Source organism: Spermophilus citellus (assembly GCF_964194105.1).
Source record: "Spermophilus citellus genome assembly, chromosome: X".
Classification (NCBI taxonomy): domain Eukaryota; kingdom Metazoa; phylum Chordata; class Mammalia; order Rodentia; family Sciuridae; genus Spermophilus; species Spermophilus citellus.
In genome coordinates, this window is record NC_138190.1 from 44,848,650 (window position 1) to 44,860,336 (window position 11,687).

An 11,687-nucleotide genomic window follows, 5' to 3' on the forward strand; every position below is an offset into this window, starting at 1 on the left:
GTGGCTCAGTGGTAGAGCACTTGCCTAGCATGTGCAAGGCACTAGGTTCTATTCTCAGCATCCCTCATAAATAAATGAATAAAATAAAGATCCATCAATATCTTAAAAAATTAGATATTGATGGATCTTTCCCCACCTGTGTAAACACTCTATCTCTACCTTACCCTACTACCTCCACAGGTACTATGAGAATTGCAACCTGCATATCAGGTACCAAATAGGGTATGTGTGAGAGACAGAAAAACAGACATCCTGACAATGAGTCAAATAAGAGTCCTTTGGGCCCTGGGAAAACCTTCCCCTGTCCCCTTTCATTGTCATTTCTCCCTTGACCTCAGCTGTGCGTAAACATCCAGTGAGTCCGAGTTTATATCCAGTTTCTCCCTGCCTTGTGAACCTAGGATTGAAGCATGTCACCCATCCTCACTTGGCTTCAGCCTCTTAATCTGCAAATAGTGAGACCCCCCTTATACTATGTTTGGCAGATAAACTGAGTTAATACATGTACATGGGTTTTTCACAGGCTTGGTTCTGAGCAAAGATAGCACTGATTTTAGCAGATATTGTTATTAGTAGTATTATTGCCAGAGGTCTCCACATGCTGCATATGACTGAGGAATTGCTCTCCCAGAGGATGAGAAACATATGTTTCATCTCCACAGTACCAGGGCAGGGATGAAATAAAATCACGTCAAATGTGAAATCACAGGCCTTGTTCTAAGCCCTATGAGAGAAAGGTCCATTTTGCCTTCCTTAAGTAAACATCCTGGGTGCAAGACCCTGGGTTTAACCCCTAGTCCCACTAAATAAATAAATAGAAAAAAAAAGAAACATCCTGGGATGCAGATACATGAACAGCTCAGAGTCCTAATTTTCTGGATAAAGATCTTCCCCAACAGCACTAGGAACTGAAATGGAGCAAACTATGTTACATGCAGTTGTGAATAACATCAAAATGAACCCCACTATTGTGTTTAACTATAATGCACTAATAAAAACATTTTTTAAAAGATACTCCCCAATAGTTTGGAGACTTCTCACCCTATTCACCAACCACCAAACAGCTCAAAGGTGCCACACCTGAGCACACAGTATCCCCCAACCAACTCAGAGAATTCTTACCTCTATGTAACAGCTTCCCAACTACTCAGATACTGCTCAGACACCAAAGGCTGCACCCTGAGACACAGACCCACAAATATTTAGCTCTAGGATACCATGAGGGCAGTGACACTGAGTCTGTATACCATCCAACCCTGTTGGGGAGAGGGTTCTGTTCTCACAGTTCTCTGCTATCCACAGTCATCATTATGTCATCATAAGGAATGGAGGTTCTCACCCCGGATGGGAAGAACTCTATACGACTTTTGGGTTCTGAGGGTGACCTCTCATATGTGGTGGCTCCTGGGCATGGCCATAATCTGACCAATGCTGGTCACCTCTGATCATGATGACTTTTGTATCCTACCCTGTAGGGGATTCACAGTGAATCTGAGTGCAGGAGAAGACCCATGGATCCAGACATCTCTGCCATCTCTCAGTATCCACTGCAGAGACCTAGATCCTAGAGAGGAGAGAGGTCTTCTCCTCACACTGCTTATAATAACTCCCATTAAATCCCCTCTTACCATTCCAGTACTTTCTCCAAATTTCCTCTCCTAGTGGCAGCTATCACACCTCTCCTCTCTCTCAAAATCATCAGCACTAGGCCACCAGTTCTCCCATCCACCCCAGGGACCCCTTTACCCACCTCCCTCAGCCCTCATTACTGGGCTTTAGTTATATCCTTTCACCCCCATTTGTATCCCTCAGAGGACCCCCACAACACCCCCTTTTCTCCATGAAAATGAAGAACACTGTACAGGACAGATCTCTTTTCTGCCCCCCACACAGGGCTCTGTTACAACCAGATGAAACTCCAGGCTCAGATTGGGAGTCTAGAACAAGTCCCCTGTGGTTGGGGTTGAGGAAGGAGTTACCTTGAGTGTCGCCTTACAAGATGGGGTGACACTGCAGAGCTGGATCTGTGAGAACAGGGAAGGAACGCTAGGAGGGAACTGGGGAAGCATAGGCTTGGGGAATGTCTTGACTGTCCTTCTCCTGGACTTTGACATCTGGCCCCACCCAGCTGGAGAACCGAGCCAGTACCTGTCTTCTCATGCCTCAGTGTTCTAATTAGTGACAGGAGTGAGGGAGGTTTTTTCCCCAAGGGTCCTAGTGAGAATTAAATGGGATACCACATAAGACATGCTTAGGATGTTAGACCAGGACGCAAGAAAAGACCACTGACTCCAATTAAAATCAAATTAAAGCAAGCTTATTATTTCGACCGGCCGGGCTGCCTCTCCCTCCCAAAACGGTGGGAACAAGACAGCAACCCCATCTTTCCTGCAGCCCAGCTTTATAGCCCAAAAAGTTACACAAAGAGGGGTTACAGATAACAGAACTCTGACAAGCATCACACTAATGGTAGTTTACATTTTTTTGCTGGCCCCAACATCATAATTTATGAGGACCATTAGAGCCTCAGAGAGGGTCGTTGTCTGGCCAGGGAAGGCCAATATTTATGAGGTGTTGTAAGGGTCCGGCGAAGCGTCGGAGGGAGAGACCACACAAGAGACTGGCTTCATGCAATTGCAGAAGGGGATTTATTGGGGATCCATTCCAGCGCGCTGGGGCTCTGTGCTCACTCAAGAAGGGAGAGCAGCCCAGAGCCCAGAGCAGAGGTCAAGCAGAGCTTAAGTACACTTTTTGGAGAGGGCGGGGGGCTTTGCATACATCAGAACAAATCATCATGAGGCGCGGGAAAATTGAACAACAACTCTGAGACATGATTAGTACATTCATTGGCGGGAACAGTCTGGGCAGGGGTGATTGGTCACTCCTAAGCGGGGTACACGTTTAAACTGATTGGTTTTGGGGCCTGGATGCCTACGTGCCGAGCTACTTAGAACCCTTAGCTATTAAACAACCAGGGAATCAATGGAAATATTTACTGGGCAGTTCCAGTATTGTCCTAACAGCTACAGAGATTACAGGTTCCAGGGGTAGCAGAGGAATTTTAACAATATCTAGTCTTTTACTTTTTAGCCCAGGCCTTGTAATTTAGAAGCTTTACAATGCCCGGTCTTTTACACTTTAACTCAGACTTTTGTAGCTTAGAATCAGCTTAGAAATTTTACCTTTACAGTGTCACTAAAGTTTCAGAGAGGTCTGCTATCTGGTCAGAGAGCCAGGCATGGGTGAGTTCAAGGCACGGGCAGGCATTCCAAGCAGGTTCAGAATTTGCAGTAATTTATAGTAAAGCCAAAATTATCTTTTCATGGCTTTGTGGCGAGATGGCTCCCAATTTTAAGAAAAGATCAGGTTGGGTCTATCAAGGACACTGAAGATCAAATGTAGAATTACTTAAAATATACAGCCCTGGCAGCCCAGTGGTGCACGTCTGTAATCCCAGTAACTCAGGAGGCTGAGGCAGGAAGATCACAAATTTGAGGCCAGCCTCAGCAATTTAGTGAGCCACTCAGCAATTTAGTAAGACCCTGTCTAAAATTAAAAATAAAAAGAACTGAGGATCTGGGGATGTAGCTCAGTGGTAAAGTACCCCTGGATTCAATTCTCAGTTTAAAAAAAAAAAAGCCTAACCATAGAGCCCCATGCACCAAGTGCCCCTAATCTTAGTGAATGGTTATGCTAAACATTGCCTCTGACTGGGGAGGAATCCTCAGCTCTGTTACTAGACAGCTAATCAAATCTTGGAGATTAGATTTGATTGATGCTACAAGTTTTTTTCCCCCATACTGGGTATTGAACCCAGGGGGTGAGGCTCTACCACAGAGCTACATTCCCAGCCCCCCATGACCCTTTTTTAAACGAGACAGTGTCTCCACTAAGTTGCCCAATCTGGCTTCCAGCTTGCAATTCTCCTGCCTTCCTCTCCCAAATCGCTGGGGTTACAGGTGTGTGCCACTGTGCCTGGCTGGTACTCCCGTGCTCGAGCTCTAAATTAGGAGCTCCTGCCCATCAACCACTGCACCTGACTATATGCAAGCTCAGGGACCATCTTTCTGTATCCTGTAAGAGTGAGTCAGAGCTGGCTTTGGAAGTCTCAGAGTGAGCCTCCCAGAGCAGTCCTTATTTCCTTGTCTTTCTCATCCCACAACCAATCAACCTGTCCTTTGAAGGTTCCTGGTTTATTCAAATCAAGGGAACCGAGATGGGTGTGGCCCAAAATGGGAATAGAGTGGTCTACCCAGAAAACCAAGAATTGGTGTGTGCTTGAGGTTGGGAGGAAATCTAGAGGACCAATTGCTGGCAGGGGCAGTCAACTTAGTGTCAACCTTTCTTCTGTCAAAGGGTAGGGCTAATCACATAGGATGGGTATGGGCTTAGTGACCCTCTACACACAGTATTTGTATTATGAAATAAAACCTTCCCTGCCTTTTGATACCTCAAGTAGTGGTGTGTGTTCATTCCTGGCACCTTCTATGGTATGTTCTGGGTGGGGGACAAGTTCCATCCTTTACACCTCATCCCAGACACACTTCTAGGAAGTGAAACACAAGAGGGGCTGGTGTTGCATCAGAAAAGAGGAAACATAACTTGCTGGCTGCTTCCCGATTCCCAGTCCTGGGGCCACATGTGGCTAAGAGAGCACCTAGCGATTAGCCAGAAGGCATTGCCATGGGTTGTGATGAAGAATCGGACCACCTCTAGGATAGGCTCAGAACCCTTCTGCCCTCATGGACATTACTGCCTGTAGGATGGGTGTAGATGTAAATTCTCCCCACCCTGCTGACCTTTATCCTAATTGGCTCCTGTACATTATATTAGCTGTGTATGTTTTCTCATTAAACGAGAGATCCTGCTTTGGCTGTTCTCCCTGGTCCACCTGATTGTCCTGGGGGGGAGGGAGGGGAGAGGGGGAGGGGGAGGGGAAGGGGAGGGGGAGGGGAGGGGGAGGGAGGGGAGGGGAAGGGGAGGGGAGAGGGAGGGAGGGGGGGAGGGGAGGGGAGGGGGAGGGAGGGGGAGGGGAGGGGAGGGGGAGGGAGGGGGGAGGGGAGGGGGAGGGAAGGGAGGGGAGGGGGAGGGAGGGGGAGGGGAGGGGGAGGGAAGGGAGGGGAGGGGGAGGGAGGGCGGGCGGGGTGTGGGTGGCCAGTCGACCTTTACCTTTCTCAGCTCGTTGGGGCGTGCTTTCCCCATCTCTCCCTCAGGTCAGGTCAGGAGGGAACGGGGTGGGGGGGTGCTAAAAAACCCCGACAAATAGCAAGGGATTCATGTTATAACATGAAACACTAACTGACCATGGAAAAGAATGAGGGGGATTACTCTCTGTACTGATCAAAATGACATGCTGTTAATGTCAGGGAAGGGGGAAGCATGAAGAAGATGTTCTTAGTGGGACCGTGTGTGTTTGTGTGTGTGTGTGTGTGTTGTTGTTGTTGTTGTTTAAACACAGAGAAATGTTTGAAAGAAAACAAGGAAATGCCCATATCTCACGTCGCTGGTAAGCGGGGATGGGGGTGAATGTGGAGAAAGAAATGGCCTGTGTTGTCCATGTGCTGAGGTACTAATAGAGTCTCTTCTATACCAGGCCCATATTTATATATAATCTGAGTAGCTCTTTATTTTTTTCCTGAGCAACTCTTTATAAAGCAAGAGCATATGATGAAAATAATATCTGTACCTCAGAACATTTTATGCAAGGGTATCTGGAGTGTGTCCAGGAAGAGGGTTCTCAAATTTCCAAACCCCAGGGACCAGACAGTTAATGTACATAAGAGAACCCAAGTCATCTCTGGGTAAGAAATAGTAGCACAATGTAAATGTTCCCTGTCAGCATCTTGAGTAGGTGCTAATAGAGAAGATGCAGCTGGTGTGGACTCCAGATCCCACACCCCATCTGAGAGTTTTCCAGAGTGCAACTATTGCTGACTGTCTTTGTGCAGGAATGAGATTCCCACATGGTCAGATTTTCTGGGTTTTCCCAGAGGAAACTGGAAGTCTAGGTTCTTGTCATCTCCATTTTTTTTTTAAATAATGGAAACGAATTAACTTGACAAAAAGTGTGGTTCAGCTTCCCTCTGTATAAGCCATATAAGACAATATGTCTAGGAGTGGGGTTGGTCTGGGGGATCTAGTCTGAGACAAATATTTCTGAAAACTTTCTGAAGCTCTTTTGGAAGAGAGCAGTAGCTCAACTAATGCCTTTTGGATGAAAAGAAAAAAAACGAATGAAATCAGGAGATAATATTCAGACCTGGAAAATGGTTCCTATTCTCAGCCAGTGATGTCCCTTATAATGTCCACTCCTGGGCCTTGGTCTTCCCTGATTCTAGGGTCTTGGGTCAACACCTGTTAGGCATAATCACCTGCCCTCTGTCCCCTTTCTTCCACTTGTTGTGTCATCCCAGTACTCATGGCTCACGGCAGACTGCTCTTAGTTTTCATCCCAAGCAGAACTCTCTAGAATGGACCTCTCCATGCCCTACCTACCCATCTTCATCAGTGGTCAGGAGTTTGGGTTCTCCTGAGTGCATAGCCCAGCTTCTCTTCTTCATATCAGCTCTGTGACCAGAGACTGTTCCCTTACCCTCTCTGTGGCTCAATCTTCTGAATTATGAAATAGTGTTAATCCTTACAGGTTGTAGTGAAAAGTAAATAAGATGATACCAGTAAGAGTTTTCACAGGTCGTTGGCACAGAATAAATGTAAGATGAACCTTAGCCAGTATTATTATTTTGTCATTATTATTGTTTCCAGAGATGCTCTTTTTTATTTTCTATTTTTAAAATTTCTACATGATCTTTATTTTACTTTCATCCTTTTTAATTTTTATTTTTTTATTTGTTCTAATTCGTTATACATGACAGTAGAATGCCTTTTGTCACATTGAACACCAATGGCAGAGATGCTCTATTTTAGTCATCAATTAATTTCTTTAATACTAATAACATTCCCAAAATGTGATTATTATTATCAATCACCATTTTAGAGATAAGTAAACTGAAGTACTGTGCATCAGTTAGCTAACTTATTCAAGTTCACAAGAGCCCAAGGGGAAATGCCAGTATTTTGCACTCAGGTCTCTCTAGCCCCAGAGCTCCTGTCCATACCACTGGCTGTGCCTTATTCCACAGCAGTGTCAGTGACAGCAATAGCCACTGAGGTCATAAAGGTAGCCAAAATCAAGCATAGACCCCATTTGCATAGAACTTGAAATAAATATGCCCCCACAATGCACTAAGCAGAGACTAGATACCCTGAGTGCTCTCAGTCTCAGTGAACCATTCTTCTCTGTTCATTCCTTGTGGGATGAGGAAATCCATTTTATGGGTACTATCCTCCAGGGACCTCTGTCCCATCTAAAGTATCATGTCCAAAATTGACCTGAGCCACGTCAACCTCTCCCTCCACTGCTAGGTGGGGTATATTGGAGCCTCTTGTTCTAGGGAACTTCTGCCCCTGGGTCAGCTGACCGTCCTTCCTGGTACTCTTCCCTTGGAGTGACTGTGACAGCCCACATTTACCCCAATGTGTCAACAGACCAGTGGATAAAGAGACTTAGGTACTATAGAGTTAGACAACTTGTCCAGGACCACACCACTAGTCTGTGGCAAAGCCTGAATTCACAGACCACACTTTCTGGCTCTAAGTGTCCAGACCTGAAACAATATTTTATTCTGCTTCTAGTAGCAGATGCTCTGTAAATGGTGATCACATGTCACTACTTTACACATGATGTCTCTAACATGCTCATCAACATAAATAATGGTAATTGTTATGATAGTGTAACAAGGAAAACCTAAATAAACTCTCTAGTTTCACTTGCTTTAGTTGAATTTAAAAATCACAGTTTGAGGGACTGGAGATATAACTTAGTGGAAGAGCATTTGTCTAGCATGTGCAAGGCCTGGGGTTAATCCCCAACACCTCAAAAAAAATCACTAATTTTGGAGGTCACACAGCTGAGCAATATATTTATTAGTCTGCTACTAGCTTTGCCATGGATGACATCTCTAACCTGTGGGTCATAATAATGGCTGACTAGGTTACTTTTCATGTACTTGAAGGTCGCTTTTGCTTAAAGCACTGACTCTTCACTTGGGTCCGTAAATATGTCCAGTGGGTTACCAGAACAGGGTGAAAAAGTTTGGCATCTCTGCCTTCATAATGTACCTGTCTCCTTTGCTACCTTAATCTCTGGGTCAGATTTCTTCTTAACTCTGCACATAAACATTAATCATTTAAGAAATGTTTGTCCAGAACATGCAGTACAAAATTGATGTACCAAAACCTCCCTAATCTCCTTTCTTCTCCTTCTCAGATTGATGCTGACAAGACAAAGGTAACCAAAATATTTTCAAGGTTCACAAGGACATCACCACCCTGTGCTTATGTGTGTACTAGCCATTGGTTTTCCTGTTCCAGACCACTGGTGAGACACCTGAAAGTCTGCAGTCATCAGACCTTTATTTAAGCCCTCCTTCCTTCCCCCTTGCCTAAGGGTAAAAGGAGCTTGAAGCCTGCTAAATTAAGATGTTTTCTCCCCAGGGCACTAGCTTGCCATCTTCTAATTTTGCTCTTTTCAAATAAATCTTTTTCCTTGCCCCAACAACTTATCCTCCATTCATTGGGCCTCTGTTTGAGCAGTGAGTATTTGGTAACAATAGCAATAGCTATTAAATCTTTACACTAGAACTGGAGGTGTAGCTTAGTGGTACAGCACTTGCTTAGCATGCATAGGGTTTCATCTCCAGCACTGCAAACAAAAAAAAAATTAATAATCTTCACACTGATTGAAATGGGGAATTTCTCTTGACCTCTTCATTGCAGTACATGCATACAAATATAATATGAGAATCCCAGAACTAATTCAAGATGGACCTAAGAATTGCTTTTGGCTCTGATGGGTTTGGAGGTATTCTCCCACTTTGAAGAACTAGAAAATTGGGAGAAACAGTTTTAGGACATGGTAAACAGGCAGTGTAGGCATTGATATCTAAGAGGAAGAAAAATGATGTGAGCACCACAACTACCCCTAATTTGCAACCTGGAGAGAGTTTCCAGGCATCAGTGCAGGGAAATGGAACTAAACAAAGGCCAGCAGTCTCCAAGTTGTGGAAACAGAGTTCAGAATTCAGGGAGGCCAAGACAGCTAGAATTCATAGAGCAGAGGTCCAGAGGGCAAAAAGCTACATGGAGAGGAAAGAACTTCAGAGACAGTGAGAGCCCTGGAGATCTGCAATAAGTCCTCTTCAGTCCCCAGCTGAATTCTGAACAGCACAAGAGTGTAAGGAAACAACCCAAGTCCAGCAAATCAACAAAGGAGATTAAATGAACTCATAAAAATACTACAGTAATACAAAACAAAGCAGAAAAAGAGGATAAAGGAAGCAAAGAACAGATGGGACAAATAAAAAACAAGGTGGAATATGAAACCCAAACACATCAATAATCACATTAAATATAATTTGCCTAAATATTCCCATTAAAGAACAAAATTTGTCCAATTGATTTAAAAAACAAGTCTCAGCTACATGCTGCCTAGAAGAAAGCCAATTTGAACGTAAAGACACAAGTAGGTTAAAGAGGCCACTCAGGGGATTCCTCTTCCAGAATGACAATGCAAGGATTTAAATAATGTTTTTAAAAGATTAAAAAAAAAACCTAAAAGTAAATAGCAGAAAGATCAGTAGAGTAGAAGAAAAAAGAAGAGGGAGAGAGAGGAGGGGAGGAAAGGGGAAATACTAAGTACTGAATTAGATCAAATCATATTCCATGCTTTTATAATTATGTCAAAACAAATCCTAATGTTATGTATAACTAAAAAGATCCAATGAAAAATAATTCTTACTCTTATAAATATTTTTGAAGAACAAAACAAAGTCTCCATTACATGTACTAAAGGCATATGACAAGGAAACATTTATTTAAGAATATCTACTGGGCTGGGGATGTGGCTCAAGCGGTAGCGCGCTGGCCTGGCATGCGTTAGGCCCGGTTAGATCCTCAGCACCACATACCAACAAAGATGTTGTGTCCGCCGAGAACTAAAAAATAAATATTAAAATTCTCTCTCTCTCTCTCTCTCTCTCTCTCTCTCTCTCTCTCTCTCTCTCTCTCTCCACCTCTCACTCTGTCTTTTTTTAAAAAAAGAATATCTACTAACTTTTGGTAAGAACAGTGAGAGTCTGGTAGTTGAGCTATGACCATTGTATCTCCTATACCCCAAGCTCACTTCTGGGAGGATGTGACCAAAAAGATGAGGCTCCTTCTCCCTTCAGCTCTCAATCAAAGGATACATATCTCACTGGAAGAGGCAGAATGCCAGTATTTCTCATTGCCTCCAAATTCAAGTTGCAAAGGCTAAATTCATAGTGGAGTGTGTGTGAGAGTTCAGGGGCTCCCAACCACAACAGGCTGATATACTAGAACATCAACAACCTTCACCTCATCTTACTCTTAAGATGTGGTTCTAGTTGAGAAAAGCATAGGCTACCAACCCACATCTAACACCTGGAGCAGTGGCTCAGAGATTTCGCCCAGGGACAGAGGCAGTTCATAAGAAAAGAAAGCCGGACTGGGATTGTGGCTCAGCGGTAGAGCGCCCCCTAGCAAGGGCGTGGACCCGGGTTCGAGCCTCAGCACCACATAAAAATAAAGGCATTGTGTTGTGTCAATCTACACCTAAAAAATAAATATTACCAAAAAAAAAAAAAAAAGAAAAGAAAAAGAAAGCTCTAATTATCCCCAAAGGAAAAAAACTTTATTTAAAACAGAGCATGGGGAAGTTCAAACTTAAGGGCACTCCTAAAAATAATGGAGATTTTGATGGTAAGCAATTAAGAAGAGGCTAATAGGTCTATGAGAACAATTAACAAAACTGACTGAAGGTTCTTGTCAGAACAATTAAGCAAGAAAAAGAAATAAAAGTCATTCAGATTGGACAAGAAGTAGCAAACTTTCTGTATTTGCAGGTGGCATGCTCTGGTATATAAAGAACCCGGAGGAATTTACTAAAAATTATTAAAGCTTAGAAATGACTTCAGAAAATTTGCAGGTTAAATGATCAATATAACAAATAAATCCTATTTCTATACACTAGTTATGAATATCCCTAAAATGAACTAAAAGAAACAATTCAACTTACAATACCATCGAAAAAGTAAAATTTAGGAATAAATTTAACATGCCTTGCCCTTTCTGCCATGTGAGGAAACAACTAGAAGACACCATTTATAAACCAGAAAGTGGACCCTTGCCAGACACTAAATCTGCTGGTGCCATTATCTTGAACTTCCCAGAGCTTTGAGAAATTTCTGCTGTTTATAGTTTCTGTTGTTTATAAGCTACTTAGTTTATGGTTTATGGTATTTTGTTATATAAGTCTAAACAAGACAATCTCTTTTGAAAACAGTCTTTCAACTTCTAAACTATTAAGAATAAAGTCACTGTGGGATTCAGCAATTCTACTCCTATGTATATTCCCCAAGAGAATTAAAAACATAGGTCCATACAAATGTTTATAGCAGCATTATTTCAATAGACGAAGTGGAAACAAACTTAATGTCTACTAACTGATGATTAAACAAATAATATGTAATATATTATTTTTAAACAATTAAGATCTTTTTTAATATTTAGTTTTAGGTGGACACAGTATCTTTATTTTTTATTTTTTAATT